The sequence below is a fragment of the Asparagus officinalis genome, chromosome 10, assembly GCF_001876935.1.
Source record: "Asparagus officinalis chromosome 10, Aspof.V1, whole genome shotgun sequence".
Classification (NCBI taxonomy): Eukaryota; Viridiplantae; Streptophyta; class Magnoliopsida; order Asparagales; family Asparagaceae; genus Asparagus; species Asparagus officinalis.
This window is the reverse complement of record NC_033803.1, coordinates 54602585-54620554: the sequence shown is the minus strand read 5'-3', so window position 1 is coordinate 54620554 and position 17970 is coordinate 54602585.

The following is a 17970-nucleotide window of genomic DNA, read 5'->3' as shown; positions in this document are numbered from 1 at the left end:
AGTTGTATGTTGTTGTCTCTAGAGTAACTTCACCGAGAGGGCTTAAGATTTTGATAGAGAACGAGCAAGAAGAAAGCAAGAGCTTTACAAACAATATTGTTTACAAAGAAATCATCAATAACTTACAAACAGGTATAAGTTTTAACATTGTATAAATTAAATTTTATGATATTAAATGCTAGCTTTTGTAACTTACAAACAGGTATAAGTTTTAACATTGTATAAATTAAATTTTATGATATTAAATGCTAGCTTTTGAAACATTATATGAAACTCTTCATTTCTTCTTGTATAAATTAAATTTTATGATATTAAATGCTAGCTTTTGAAACATTATATGAAACTCTTCATTTCTTCAGTATAACATTAAATGCTATAAATGATCCAGGCATTAATAAAGAGATCAACTAATTTATTTGTTATATTATTGCACTATCTCGCATTTTTTCATTGATATAATCATGTTACCTAACTGGTGAAATTATATTTTTAATGCAGATTAAAAGCCACATAAATTTAGCTTGCTACATAGACAACCACCAGTTAAAAAATGATAGACAATGATGCTATCATTACATTGAAGGTCTGTACAATTTCAAATTAAAAGAAGAGGCACTGCTTTGAAAGATAAACACCAAAAAAGTTTGTGAATGTCTCAATATTCTAACATTGTCTACTACAAATTGTATAATTAATGCTCTCTTAATTCATAAACGCAATGTTCGTAATAATGTATCGGTGATGTGAAGTAGAAGTTTATTTGCTTTAGTTAAATAAAAATTAATGCTATACTCAAATCGTCTGCTACTTTACCAGTTTCATGTCATGATTTCATATTTTCATGAAGTAATTTGGCTCAGATTTTTGTCTTTTGTCTAAATTTATTTCCTCAGATGTAACTTATAACAACACATGTATTGCATTCTAATAACGTAGTAAACAAGACCTCATCTTGCTATGAACATTATAGATTACTTTGCAATATCATATTATTGACCAGAAAATTTGTCAAAACCTCAATTTTAGTTCAAACAAGCTCAATAACTGAAGAATATGAATTATAAAACAAAGAAAAACAACTCAAACAGGCAATCAAACTCAAACAAATATATCAGAAAATAGAAATAAAATAGCTTAAAATCAGCATAAAAGCATGAAAAACAGCAACTATTCCCACAAAACATACGGCTAAACAAGCTCAAAATCAATACCTACATGACTGATTATTTACTACGGCTCAGAATATAAATAAATGGGTCCTAATAGATTGCCTCTCCTATAAAAGTTTGATCCAATGTAGGCTGCTAATATGATGGATTACCTCACCTAAACTTTGTAATAACAATGTAGGTTACATTCCACACATAATTGCCTCGTTTAAACATTAAATAATTAATATAGGATGCATTCTCAGTTAGATATCATCATCATTGCCCATCTTAAATAAGTTAAATAGAAAGAAACATACCGTTATCAACTATCATAGAAAGTCATACGTCATTAAGATAAAACCGAACAGTACATACAACAAGAAGCTAACAAACAAGACAAGAATGCAAAAACAAATACCAACCTATATCAATTAACAAGAAGAATATAACCAAACACAATCATTACTTATATGAATTGCATCATCTAAATATTTTCTATTACCAAAATATATTACTTTGTGTGGGGATTTATTATTTAATTCCAATAACGCAAACATATATGCAAATCACCTGAAGGAGCAAAATAGATTGTTGTGGGAATAACATAAGCTAATAAATAATTACTTTACTTAAACCATCAAAGTGGGGATGTATCCCATTATTCGCCCACTGAATTGCTCTGTCAAAGGTATATGCAAATCACATGAAATCAACAATTCACAAGAATTAATAAACAATAAACTCCAAGAACAACATTCCCCAATCAAACACAACACCTGCCTTAATATAGAAGTTAAGCGAACAAAGTTAATATTAGCCTTTTAAACTTTAAGCACTTCAATGACAAAGCAAACAATAGTGTTCAAAACAATGAAATAACTTTCTTATGCATGTCTAAATATATTACGGTTCTGTAATTTGAACAACTATGAGAAAATGTCACATACTTTTTTCATGTTTAATTCTTATTATCATAAATTGTTATGATTAAACTATTAATTTTATTTTTACCTTGCCTTAAATTACACAGCATATAAATATATATTCTCATATAATCAATGAAAGTCATGCTCAGGAAATAATTCAATAATACAATAATTTACTACTTATAAACATATTAACATGCACAATAAATTGATGAATCACATTCTTGGGCCGCTGCATTAATCCCTCAAAGGTATATTAAAAGAACATTATGGTAACGAAAACATGAATTACCATAGAGGAACATCCAGCAACAAGATTTAATGATCAAACACAACAACTACATTATTAACATTGTTAAAACCATGCCTTATTTTATCATTTTCATGTTTACTTCTAATTATCATAAAATGTTATGATTATGATAATATTTTTGCTTTTCCTTTTACTTTAAATTACATAGCATATAAATATATGTTATCATATATTCATGCCAAGTGATACAGAAGAATTATTTCAATAATAGAGAAAACAACTACTTACAAAGCTATCAACATGCACAAAAAAGGCAAATAAATGATCAACAGATGAAAATTGATTAATAAGAGGCCACAATAACATGTGAATAAAATTGAATAAATTTCAACTACATCAAAGGATATTAACATGCAAAATATCAGGATATTTCAAATACAAAAATATTAATTCTATTTCCCCAATAATAGATAGATCAACTACTAATTATAAAAATATAAAGGATCAAGTAAAACAATAAATTCTAAGGAATTAGAGATTCAATTGCTTGCAAAGAGATGAACATGCAACTTAAAATGACAAAGATCTTCAACAAACAGGTTAAAATTTGATGGATCAAACGCGTAATAAAGGAATACACCATCAAGTTCAAAAATTTGATATGCCACTAATCTTTCAATTGCGTAAGGAGCAGGGATGGACTAAACTTTGATTTTTCATCAGAGGAAGGGATGATATAAATTAGGATTTTCTCCGATCTAGGAGATTGACGGATCTACAAATTAGAACGACAAAGAGGAAATGTATAGAGATAATAAGGGTTTTCTCCAAGGTGATGAATGAACTGATGTATATAAAAGATATTAATATTAGCACTTTGAACTATAAGCACATCAATGACTTAGCAAACGACGATGTTCAGTAATTAGTCAAACAACTTTGTTACGCATGTCTAACTATGTTATCTTTCAGTAATTTTAACAACTACGAGAAAATGTCAATATCATTTTCCATGTTTCATTATGATTAGCATAAAATTTTATGATTAACCTATTATTTTTTATTTTCCTTTATACTAAAATTATGCAGCATATAAATATATATTCTCAAATGATCAGTGAAAATCATTGTCAGGAACTATTTTAATAATAGATAAATCAACTACATACATACAGAGTAATATGTAGAATTAATAGCAAATACATTAAAGACAAACCTGAAATGAATAATAACATGCCCTAATAAGATGCGAATAAATTTAAAAATAAATGAGCTATTTACAAAGAGATTTACATGCAATTTATCAGGAAATTTCAAAGGCTTATGAAAATAAGAGGGCTTAAGTAAATTAAAAATTAATCATGAATGACAGATTTAGTTGCTTAGAAAAAAATGACATGCAGCTTGAAATTGGCAGAGATCTTCATAAAAAAGTATAAAATTTTATGAATCGAACAATTACTACTGCAATACAATAGAATCATAAAAGATTCCCTAAAGCAATGATCTTTCCATTGCAAAATAAGAAGGAATGGAAGAAAATTGGGTTTTTTACATAATACCAAGATACAGACTTAATTAAGGTTTTATCAGACAAAAAAAATCACCAAATCTAAAAAGAGAACGATGAAGAATAAATAGATTAACTTAATGAGGGTTTCTTCTGGGGGAAGGGGTGAACTAATTTCACATTTTCTCCGAGGCAAGGATTCAAAGAATCTGGAAAGGAGAACGAGAAAGAGTAAAGGTGGGGACATATTGAGGGTTTTCTCTGATGCAAGGAATCAACGGGTCTAGAAAGAAGAAGAACAAAGAGAGTAGGAATGGATTTAAGGTTCGGGTGGTTCTCCCGAGGCAAATAATCGACGGGAACGGGATACATAACGACATGTTTTTTTGGCTTTTACAAATAAGCCATTGACATTTGAATAATGATATTTAATTACCTAAGTTGGTGACAATTAATCTATGGATATATAACTTATTAAGATTTGCATCAACCTCTGCGTTATTTATCTGTAATATATAAATTTTTTATTACAATATGTTGCATTACAATATTCAATAATTGAGGGAATATTTGTATTATTAAGTAACCGTTAATTTAATTTATGCACATTGAGTACTTCAACTTTCAAGGTTAACGATAATTTTCTGTACGCTAATTTCTATATGGCTAGACATAATCTTATTGTTGATAAATATCGATTTTCGGCTAGCCCATGCTTGGCACGGGCCATAATTCTAGTGAATCTTTATGCAAGGACTTTTCTAAAGTAATGCAAGATCAATTTGAGATGAGTATGATGGGAGAGCTCACCTTCTTTCTCGGCCTTTAAGTTAAGCAATCCAATGATGGCATATTCGTATCACAAAGCAAGTACGCTAGGGAGTTGGTGAAAAAATTCAGGATGGAAAGTTCAAAACATGCCCCAACTCCAATGAGCACCACCATCAAGTTGGATGCGGATGAAAGCGGTGAAAAGGTAGACCAAAAGCTATATTGAGGTATGATAGGTAGTCTTCTTTATATTACCACTAGTAGGCCAGACATCATGTTTAGTGTTTGTGCATGTGCATGTTTTCAAGCTTCTCCTAAAAACTCTCATTTAATTGCGGTTAAAATAATTATTAAATACATTAATGGTACCTTAGAACTTGGTTTGTTTTATCCTAAAATACATCTTTTGATCTTTATGGTTATTATGATGCCGACTTTACCGGTTGTACAGTGGACCGCAAAAGTACGAGTGGTACTTATCAATTTTTGGGTAACTCACTTGTAACTTGGGCATCAAAGAAACAAAATTGTATTGCTTTATCCACTACGGAAGCGGAATACATTGCCGCCGGCTTATATTGTGCACAACTTTTGTGGATGAAACAAAATTTGGTTGATTTTGATTTACACTTTCATGATACAAAATTTTTTTATAATAACACTAGTGCTATCAATATTTCCAAAAATTTTGTTTTGCATTCTAGAACCAAACATATAGACATACAACATCACTTCTTGCGTGATCATGTTGAACAGAAAGATATTTTCCTTATTTATATTGATACCAAATCTCAATTAGCGAATATCTCTACCAAACCCCTTTGTGAAGTTGATTTTTTCCGTATTAGAACTGAATCAGGCATGTACATCCTTTAAAAACTTTTTTTCCCTATGTTATTTGCTTTTGGCTTTTTGCTCTACCATTGTCATATCTATATTTTTTTCTTTTTTTTCCTTTTTTTCTTGATCCTAAAATGTCAAACCATGCTAAAGTACACATGATTACCAAGAGGAGTGTAGAGGTGAGAGAACGGGGTCGTCGCAAGAGGAGTAGGGTAGGTGGTAATAACTAGAGGTAGGTAATAATTCCTAATACTTGAGGGAGACACGGGTAGGCCAACACTTGAGGTACATTGTGTGGGTTTTTAGCATGCATATTGTATTTATTTTACCCCATTTTTGATATTACCAAAGGGGGAGAGAAATCTCCTCATTTGTGTATATAGTAAGGAGGAGCCTTATAGATAGGGGGAGCAACTATCTGTAAGTCAAATAATCTATTTTTTACTTACTCTTACATAATGGTTGTTTGTCATCATCAAAAAGGGAGAGATTGTTAGGTTCTTTGTTTTGTTGATGATTTACAAACACCTTATTGGTGCTAATTATTTATTGAGCTATATTGTACATTTCATATCATTAGCACCTTTCATGGAGGATTGGATGGAAAATGAGCTACAACGATAATATCTAAGAAGGTTGAGGCTAAGTGATGAAGCAATGTTTATCAAGAACATTTAACTCAATGAGAAGCTTCATTAACTCTAAAGAAATATCAAGACTCAAGAAATGTATTTCTATGTGAGAGATATTTGCTATTTTATTTTCTCTCTAGTACTGACTCAAGAAATGTATTTCTATGTGAGAGATATTTGCTATTTTATTTTCTCTCTAGTACTTAAATATAGGCAAGTATCTATGTGAGAGATATTTGCTATTTTATTTTCTCTCTAGTACTTAAATATAGGCAAGTAGTTGTAGATTTCATTTGAAGCTATATGGGATATCACACACACTTGCACACTTTCGAAACTCGTATTTTAATACCTTTGTTAAAATGATGATTTTCACAAATACGATGACCTTTTTGTAAAATTCCTTTTCAAATAAATTTGTCAAAATGTTTATAAACTATTTCCAAAGTTTTACATTTATAATAATTTATTTGATATTTTTTAACAAGGTTCAAGGTTAAAATTTTCTATGTGCATGTTTATAAGTCGACTCATGAACAGTGTTGAATCGACTCATAAACTGCTGCGTAGTTTACAATTTGTTTCTGATGAGTTGACTCACAACATAATGAGTCGACCTATCAAGTTGAGTCGACTCATGCCTGTCATAAGTCGACTCATAAACTATGCTAGGAAATAAGTTTTGTTTTTGCTTAGTCGACTCATGATCTTATGAGTTAACCCATGTATTATGAGTCGACTCATGATATTTACAAGTCGACTAATAAGTTGGTTTTTAGCTTGTAACGGCTACTTATGAGTCGACCCATGAACAGTACTGAGTTGACTCATAACACTGTAACAGTTATTTTTGTACAGTTTTAGAAATCCGATTTTTGGGGGATTTTGTCTGTTTCTTTGGGGTTTTAGCTGTGTTTTCTCTCCCCATAAATACCTAACACCCCCAACTACTTCAGATCTATGCTTTAATTGCAAATCTCTTCAGTTTGTGGTTGTGTTTTTCAAAAGATCTTTAACTCCCATCTTGTTGTTCACTGTTACGTTTTTCACATCCTAAGCTTCAAGTGTTATCTCTCTTCTTGCCATAGGGCTACTGTAAAGAGAGAATTTTTTTGTGATTACTACTGTTGTGAGCGTGATTTCGTAGAGGTCAATTGTGTGGTTGTGAGATCTCGTGGAGATCGTTGTGTAGAAGAAGTTCCAACTTCCTAACGAGGTTGTGTAGTGGATTTCTCCTCGAGAGTGGGAAGCGGGGACGTAGGTTAGCGGACCAAACCTCATGAACATATTGTGTGTCATCAATTGGCTAACTATCTATATCCCTACTCTCTTTTATTGTTATTATATTTCATATCTGTGTGTGGTTTGTTGGAATATCTTTTAATTGCATTTTATTTGTCCATAAGCCATATTCACCCCCCCCCCCTAGGGCCTTTCAACAACCAGGCAGCTGACCCATGCTCTAGACAGCTAAATGAAAAAATACAAAGAACACAATCCTAAAACTCAATACAATGATGCCTTCTAGATTTCAATCAAGCGGATGACCTAGCTTCCCAATTGGCCTAAAAGAAGGGCAACGACTATGGCTGGTAGAAATTTTGGGATCTAGTCACGAAATATATTCAATTGGTGATGTTTATTCGCATTTGAATAGTGTTAAAAGAACTGATTTCTAGCTTCATTGATGAACCCGCTTCACTTTGTAAGAGCATAAATGTAAGCCAATCATCATCTCTTCAAAAAAAGTGCTTGTTCACTTTACCCTAATGAATATCATCGAGATCAATCTGCCATGGCCTCCATGATATTAGTTGACATGCATCAGTATCAACCCTATCACATAAAATCGCATCCTCATATTTGCTGACAGAGAAAGAAATCTAACCATAATTAGACACATCACAATTGTTTGTCTTGACGTTAATAATAGGTTTTGTGATATCAATAATCGAAATAATTGGAAATTCTTTCAAAGAATTCTCACTCACTAGGTTTTCCTCTTCTTTTTTCTCCACCCTTGTATCCTTCAATCCAATATCTTCATAATTGTACGCATCTGACAAGTATCCAATAGCATCATTGTTTATAGTGTTTAACAAGCTGACTTCAACTACAAAATTAATGGCTATCTCAGCCAAATCAGAAGAATCACTTTTTACCATTGATTTTTTAGGTTGACTCTCCATAGACATCTCACCAAAATCTTTCTCATTCCCTGTATCACGGTCACGGTCAAGTCGAGACTTTCTACATCCTTCCATCTTTAGATGTCATCGACATCCTGATCACATTGATAATCACTCCTAACATGTCCATCCTAACCATAATCACAACCATGACTATATCTACTGCGATAATCTCCATGCTAAAATTTTCAATGGTACTCTCTATATTGAAATCCACCACGGTGATCTCCATGCGGTAGTTGCCTCTGATCAATGCCAATCTTGATCATCACCAAATTCATCATCGAAAAAAATATCACCATATAATTCACTCAGTCTCTGATCCACATAATAATGAACATTGTTAAGACCTTGATAACTATGCTGTCAATAATTGATACCGACATGATCTCTATTGAACCTCCTTCAACGTTGGTTATCATCATCGAATCCGGATCATCTAATGAAAACCTCGCATCTAGCCTAATCAATTGTTCTTGTAAGAAAGGTTCTATTAAAATCTCTTCTGTAAGGTTTCATGTTTATGAGCCTACTATCTAATCTATTTTTGATGATTAACAAATAATTCCTAACATCGTATTGTAGAGTGTTTACAGTTATTTGTTAGGTATTCTATACAAAGATCCTCTTGTTGGAGGTTGGATGAAATTGTGCTTTCACGATCATATTCAAAGGAGGTTGGAAGGAAGAATTGGAATGAAGCTTTGCAATAAAGTCTAGATCTAATATCGCTTCATCTGCAACCAAGATCGAGCTAAATGAAGATTTTTATCTTGGGTATATTAGTTTATAAGTTTACTTTATGTGTCACACTTAAAGCTCAAATATTACACACATACACGTCTTTGTTATATAGCTTTCAAGTTTAAATAAGTATGAAATAAATAGTTATATACATACATACACGTTTCATATTTATCCTCTTTGTTTTGGAAAATAATGTGTTTGAGGATTATAGACTTAACAATATTGGTTTACATCTTTTCAAAAAGTCTATTAATCCATTTAAAAAAAGTTTCAAACTTTTTTGAAATCATTTTGTCAAAATCAAGTGTTTTTGAGACTTTGTACTTTTACTGATTTTGCAAATTGATACGTTTTCACAAACGGAAAATGATATTTGAAATTTTTATTTTATAGCATGTTTATTTTCATGTTTATAAATATTTCCCGAAATTTTATAATTTTTTAAATTTATTTGTAATTTTTTAAACCCAGTTCAAAGTTCATTTTCGTATGTTATCAGTCGACTGATAAGGTCACCGGTCGATTGACAAAATTGTCAGAAATCATCAAATGTTTCTATTCAGTCGACTGATGTATCATCAGTCGATCGAAGTAGCTAATCAGTTGACTGATGGTGTATCAGTCGACCGGCTGAGTTTTGAGCGGCTGTAACGGTCAACTCATTAGTCGACTTAACAATACATCAGTTGACTGACGGCTTTCCAATGGCTAGTTATCCAGTTTCTGATAATTTAGGGATTTTTTTGTTTTGGGGGGGATTTTCTCTGATTTTTGGGCTTTGTTTTGTGATCCTATAAATACCCCATTTTTCTCAACATTTGGTGTTAACCAAGAAAAGTTTAAAACAAGTTTTCAAGTGTTTAAGTGTATTTTTAAGTGTGTTTTAAGTTTATTTATGTGAAGAGAGTTTCACAAGAGGAGGAAATACTTTCATTTATTTTTGAGCTTTAAGTATATCATATTAAGTATAATTTGGGTTGTAGTGAGTGATTAATTGAGTGTGGGCTTAATTTAGTTCTCATCTTGCTTAGAAAAAAAATTATCTTTACTTGTGCTTAATTGTTGAGAACACATTGTAATACACAAGGTTACTTAGAGAAGTGGTTGGTGAGAGACGAGGTCAATTCCAAGAGGAGTGGCGTCGGTAGTAAATCCTAGGGAGAGGTTGTAATTCTGAGCACTTGAGGAAGGTGACACGAGCTAGGCCAACACTTAGAGGAGTGTGTTATGTATTGACAATTGTGAGAGTTATGAACATTATCGGTGAGAGTTGAAAACCGTTTGTGTAGTTAATTGTGTTGAGATAGTGGAGATTCTCCTCGAGGGTAAGGAGCGGAGACATAGGTCATGGGTTGACCAAACTTCGTGATTATTTCTTTGTGTTTGAGATTGTCATTTGTGCACTATCTCTCTTATTCATGTGTTCATGCTTATATTGCCCATTGTTTAATTATATATCCTTACATATCTTATTGCATATCAATTTGTTAGGATATATTAGTTAATAAGCTTTTATTTGGTATTAATATCGGATTAGATTAGCAAATACCCTATTCACCCCCTAGGGTACTTTCATTTTGTATCAGAGCTTTGTACTCTTTGAATTGTGGTTTAATCGCTTAGAATCAAAGATCCTTGCTTTGTGTTATTGCTAATCTAGTTTTGATAATTTTTCTTGCTTGCATTATAACTATGGACATGCATGGTGTACCAAGCTTTGGTTATGCTATTAATATGGATCCAAAATAAAATGATTTCCCTTATGATAAATGGTGTGTTAGCTTTAAACTTTTTTGTTAGATCTTTACATTTTGATTTATGGGAAATAATCGATTATGCTTATATTATACCCACTTTGGGAAAATCCAAGTGGAGTAATAATGATAAAAAATTATTTACAATGAACAAGCTTTTGTTAGATTTTTTACTTAATACTTTTGACTCATCTATATCTAACAAGCTTGCTTCTTTTGATAGTGCTTATACATTATAAAATTTATAGAAGCACATCAAGAAAACTTAGAGGTTATTCGACATGTTTTGGAAGAATCCACTTCAAGTAAGGATGGAGCATCATCATCAAGCACATGGCTAATAGGCGATAGCCCTAGTGAGGTATGCGATTTGGATTCTGAAAGTGAATTATCTATTAGTGAACTCGCATGTACATATGAAAGAATAATGTATGCCTATAAAAATTTGCATCATAACTTTATTGATTTGAAAAGCAAGCATGTAAATTTAAAATCCGATCATGATATGCTAGCATCCAAGTATGATATCATTGTTAAAGAAAATGTGATTCTTAAAAAGAATAATGATTAGTTAAATTTGGAAAATAATAATTTGAACTCAAGAATTGCAAGCTTATCTCATGCTAAGTATGATGTCATGCTAGAAGTAGAATCAATTAGAAATGAATTTAATTCTTTCAAAAATGATCATATTTGTTCTACTTCTAATATCAATGTTAATGTGACTAATAATGAGTTGAATAATATTAAAAACCATATTTCCTCTTTAGATTCAACTCTAACTAATTGCATTAACAATCATAAGAAACTTATGCACACATATATAGCAAAGTTTAAAAATATACTAATTGCGGTCGTAAAGGCCATCTTACTAAATTTTGCTTTGATGCACAAAGACCCAAAAATGCTAATATTAATGATCTTTGTGCATCTCATAAAGTTTCCTTATCATACACACACAAGCATGAACCCATTGCTCATCATAAGCATGATAGTGTGTTTAAATGTGATTTTTATGATCGTTTTGGTCATTTGACCAAATATTGTTTTGACTTCAAAAAGAGTTCACATTTGCAAAATAATTTTAAAAGATCATCTATGTTTGTAAATGTTTCACATACACAATCACAAGGTTAACATAAACAAATGCACTCTTTTCATTGTACCTATTCTAATAGGAAGGGTCATTTGCATAATTATTGTTATGATCGTGTCCATTTACTAAATGTGCCCAAATGGGGTCTTAACCTAAGGACATTGGGCTATGATGATAGAGATCATGCCCTAAACTTTCCGGTACCAAGAGTGTTTGGGTACCGAAATATGTTTGATTTTAAAGAATAATTTTTTTATTTTTTTTGTCTTTTTTTGTTCTTTAAAAAAGATGATTTTTATTTTGGATTTTTGTGTAAAATATGTTTAAAAAACTTATTTTATAAATTCATATTGATTGGTTTTAATTACATATATTGATTAAACATTTTTATAAAATATATTTTTATATTCATTGGATTTTATGAATTTTATTGGTTTTGATCATTATAAGAGGTTTATGTTGAGCAAACCTCCCAAATTTCTTGATCTTTTCTTTCACATTATGTTTACAGGGTGCAAAAAGTTTCTTTATGGGTTAGACCAAGCTGCAAGAGTTTTGCATGATCGCTTTTATAGTTTTCTTGTCGAAATCGATACAATTGGTTTGTTTTTATCCTAAGCATAATTTTGACAAATTAGTTTTTTTATCATGTAGATAGGAAAGATATGTCCCTTATTTATATTGATACAATGTCTCAAAATAGTGGACTTGTTTATCTAACCTCTTTGTGAAGAAATTGTTTTGTCATATAAGAGGTGAATTGGGCATATGTATTATTTCAATCGTGTTTACTTGATCATTTCTTGATGGTTTGTAAAGCCTTTTAAATGACCTACATAGGTTCATGGATTTTCATTTGAACTTTCATTCGTTGCCTTTTGATTTTCAAAATTTTCATGACATTCATGATTTGTTCTTCATTTGAAAATATCTTTTTATAATTTAGATTTCATAAGTTCCGTTTCTTTTATGAGTTCCGTTTTTTTAAATGACCTACATAGGTTCATGGATTTTCATTTGAACTTTCATTCGGTACCTTTTGTGTTAAACTTATGTATTGAGACACATTTTTTCAATAATAATATATACGTGTTATCAATCAATCATGATCTATGTTTGATGATTTATGAATTCTTGAATTTATTGATTAAACATTTTATTTTCATTTTTGGAATAATTTTTGTATTTGATAAATATCTTATTTTAATATATTTATTTTTAAGACCCATGTAACACTGTGTCTTAATGATACATATAAATATGTTCTCATGGTCTTTTTGAATGTGAGTTATGATTAATATATTTTTTATGTTTTCTCACATGTTCGCCTTATCATTTCTATATATATGCATTAAGGAATTTTGATAGGGGGAGCTTATTCCCCATAGTTATTTTATACTCACATATGCTCATTTGTAGGGGGAGCTTTCGTTCTCTTTATTCTTATTGTTTTTCTCCATTTTGATGTTGACAAAGGGGAAGAAACATGTAATATTGTGAGTATATTTTGCTTCCGATTTCTATTTGGTTTTATGCATGAAGAATAAATTGTATATTCATTTAGTATCATGCATAATTTATATACTCTTTGTGTAGACCGTTTGACATCATTAAAAAGGGGGAGATTGTTAGGACTCATGTTTATGAGCCTTCTATCTAATCTAGTTTTGATGATTAATAAACAACTCCTAACATCATGTTGTCGAGCGTTTACAGTTATTTGCTAGGTAGTCTACACAAAGATCCTCCGGTTAGAGGTTGGATGGAATTGCACTTTCACGATCACACTCAAAGGAGGTTGGAAGGAAGAATTGGAATGAAATTTTGCAATTCAAGTTTAGATCCAATATCCCTTCATCAGTAACCAAAATCAAGCTAAATGAAGATTTTAGATATTGGGTATATTAGTTTAGGAGTTTAATTTATGTGTCATGCTTAAAGCTTAAATATTACACACATACACGTTTTCGTTTTATAGCTTTCAAGTTTAAATAATATGAAACAAATAGTTATATACATACATAAACGTTTCATATTTATCATCATTGTTTAGAAAATAATGTGTTTGAGGATTATAGACTTAACAATATTGGTTTACATCTTTTCAAAAAGTCTATTAATCCAGTTTAAAATAAGTTTCAAACTTGTTTGAAATCATTTTGTTAAAATCAAGTATTTTTATGATTTTGTATTTTGACCGATTTTGTAAAATGATATGTTTTCACAAACAGGAAATGATATTTAAAAATTTTCTTTTGTAACATATTTATTTTCATGTTTATAAATATTTCCCCAAATTTAATAATTTTTGAAATTTATTTTTTATTTTTAAACCCAATTCAAAGTTCATTTTCGCTGTATAGAAAAATCCTTATGCATGTTATCAGTCGACGGATAAGATCATCATTCGACTGACAAAATTAGTGGGAATCATCAAATGTTTCTTCTAAGTTGACTGATGCACCATCAGTCGATCGAAGCAGCTCATCAGTCGACTAATAGTTCGTCAGTTGACCGACGGGGTTTTGAGTGGCTATAACGGACAGCTCATCAATTGACTGAACAGTATATCAGTCGTCTGATGGCTTTCCAATGGCTAGTTTTCTAGTTTCCACTATTTTAGGGATTTTGTTGTTTTTGGTGGATTTTCTCTGGTTTTTGGGCTTTGTTTTATGATCCTATAAATAACCTATCTGTCTCAACATTTGGTGTTAACCAAGAAAAGTTTAAAACAAGTTTCCAAGTGTTTAAGTATATTTATGTGAAGAGAGCTTCACAAGAGGAGGAGATCATTTCATTTACTTTTTAGCTTCAATCTCACATCTCCATCACTCTTGTTTGCAGAAAATTTTTGCTAAACTCAATCTCTAGCTTTATATATATTTATTGTTCATTATCATTTTCTTTAAGCTAGATTATAGATTGAGTTTACATTACATTTTATTCACACAACCTGTAGAGCTTTTACTATTTCAAATTAAGTATAACATACGTTGTAGTGAGTGATTAATTGAGTGTAGGCTTAATTTAGTTCTCATATTGTTTAGAGAACAAATTATCTTCATTTGTGCTAATTGTTGAGAACACATTGTAATACACAAAGACACTTAGAGAAGTGGTTGGTGAGAGACGGGGTCAATTCCAAGAGAAGTGGCATCGATAGTAAATCCTAGGGAGAGGTTATAATTCTGATCACTTGAGGAATGTGACACGGGCTAGGCCAACACTTAGAGAAGTGTGTTGTGTATTGAGAATTCCGAGAGTTGTAAACGTTATCAGTGAGCAATAAAAACTGTTTGTGTAGTTATTTGTGTTGAGATAGTGGAGATTCTCCTCGAGGGTGAGGAGCGGAGATGCAGGTCGTTAGTCGACCGAAATCCAAGATCATTTCTTTTTTGTTTGAGTTTGTCAATTGCGCACTATCACTCTTATTCTTGTGTTCGTGTTTATGTCTCCTATTGTTTAATTGTATATCCTTGCATATCTAATTATATATAAATTTGTTAGGATATATTAGTTAATAAGTTTTAATTTGGTATTAATATCATATTAGATTAGCAAATACCCTATTCATCCCCTCCCTTTTAGGGTACTTTCATATTCATCTAGAGAAGAATACACTATCTTCTAATAGATTAGAGACCATCAATCAGTGAAAGACCCATTATCTTTGTCGGACCATCAACGAAGTACAAGATCAATGCTCTATTGGCACACAAAAAAGAACCCCCAAAAATATAAATTTTTCCTTTGTTTCGTTGTAATCTTTTTATTTAATCTATGTTACTTGCAATACAAAAGACCTGAAAATAGGTCCTCGCCTCTGAATGCTCAAGATTGTGTCTGAGACGACTGAAAACCAATTCCTTTTCAGGAATAGCTTTACATTAGCAATTCTTTAATAGCCATGATAACTTCTCTGTGGGTCACATAATGTTGGTAATGGCAATATCTCTTTAAAGATAGGAATTCTATCAGATCACAAGTAGCTCCAACATTGCCATTTTTAGTTTTGGCATCCAAACGTCACTTATAGTGATGTTGGCCAAACTTTCTCTTAGCAAAGTCAGATGAATTACTATTAGCACATTGTGGAAAATTGAATGGTAGATTACCCTCATTCTTTGCTTCAGTCAAGAAAGTATAACAAGCATTGCAAGATGCCTTAGGTTCAACCCCCATGGAAGTTAGGGACTAATGTGCAAAATCAAAAGACGTGAGAATATCTTGACCTTCACTCGAGGAGAGGGTAAATATTTCTTCACTCTGGGTGAAGTTCATTTGGTTTGCGGCAAAGCTCAAACCATTTTTGGCAAAAGTCACCTTTACAGACACAGGGATCAACTTGGACCCTGAGTTTGTGCTACGGTGAATTATATGGTAGCTTCTCACAATGGCCACTCGTAATTGATTTGAGGAAATGAACTCCTTGAACTTTTCTTGGTTAAATTTTATGACCAGCACTTCAGCAAATGACCTGAGAGCCTTAGTGTAAGACTGCAACACAAATTTCTTATCAGAGGAGAAAGTAGTCCTTAACGGAATCACCATCCCGTTTGGGTCTTTTATATTGTAATTGATACAGACTATAATAAAAAGAATACAATTAAAACTAACAAAAATTTATATTTTCAGTATTCTTTTCTGTGTTAATAGAGCATCGATCTTGTCGTTGATGATCTGACTAATACGATGGGTCTTTCGTTGTTGGTCTTTGAACAGGTTGCTTGGAAAATAGCTCATTCTTCTATTGGAGGGTTATTGGTTGGGACAAGTTGGGCCCAACTGTGATAATTATTCCAATAAAACAATTTTATCTCTTTGGGATATTATGAGTGGGGTATAGTGAGATAAGTTGGGATAATAAGACAACTTGAAGCTTTGATTTGGATTTTTACGTGTGATAATTAATGTTGTGGTACCTTATTGTAATATAATTTCATCTATCAAGTAATTCTAAATTAATTTATCCAATTATTTTAATATACTATTTTGTATGTTGTTATACTATATTTACTAATTAATATTGTTTATTATTATATATATTATGATATATTTGTATGCTATATTATATTATATAAGAACATTATATTTATTATAATATTTAATAATATAATATTAAATATAATACATTATTTCGTTTATACAAAAATATAATATGTTATATTATAATTACTAATTAATATTGTTAATTGTTATATTATATTACATTATATTAGTATGCTATATTATATAATAATTGATTTATGTAATATATGAATAATATATTCAATATAATATTTGAATAATGTAATATTTAATTCATAATATTAGAATATTGTATCATAGGATATAATGTACTATACAAAATATTATAACATTTTATTTTATTCAGTGTAATATTTTTAAAATATTATATTATATTCAAAATATAATATATATTATTTGATATATAATATCATATCATAATATTTTATTAATATTTATTATTATTATATTATATTATAATAGTTTGTTATATTATATAATAACTGATAAAATATCTGTATAACATATTTAATGTGGTATTTTAATAAAATAATATTTAATTTAATATATCAAAATATAGTGTCATTGGTTACAATTTAGTGCATAAAATATTATTATTATTTTAATTCAAATAATGTTATTATATTATATCATAATATTTGATTGTTATTGGTAATTACTTTATTATATTATGATAACGTGTTATATTATATAATAACTTAAATAATATAGTTAATATAATATTTTAATAATATAATATTTAATTTAGTATATCAAAGTATAGTATCATAGATTATAATTTATTACATAAAATATTATAATGTTTTTATTCAATATAATATTATTCAAAATGCATTGTAATTAAAATATAGTATGATATTATACAATAGTTACTATGATATATGCAAAATATCTAAAGCGTATTATATTATAAAATAATAATGTACTTTATTATATTAATATAATATAGTATAATATAATTACATGACATGATCCATATTATATACTTAAGTGTAATATACTAACATATTCATTAATTTTAATATATTATATTATATTATACTATACTATAATATTATATTTGATTATGA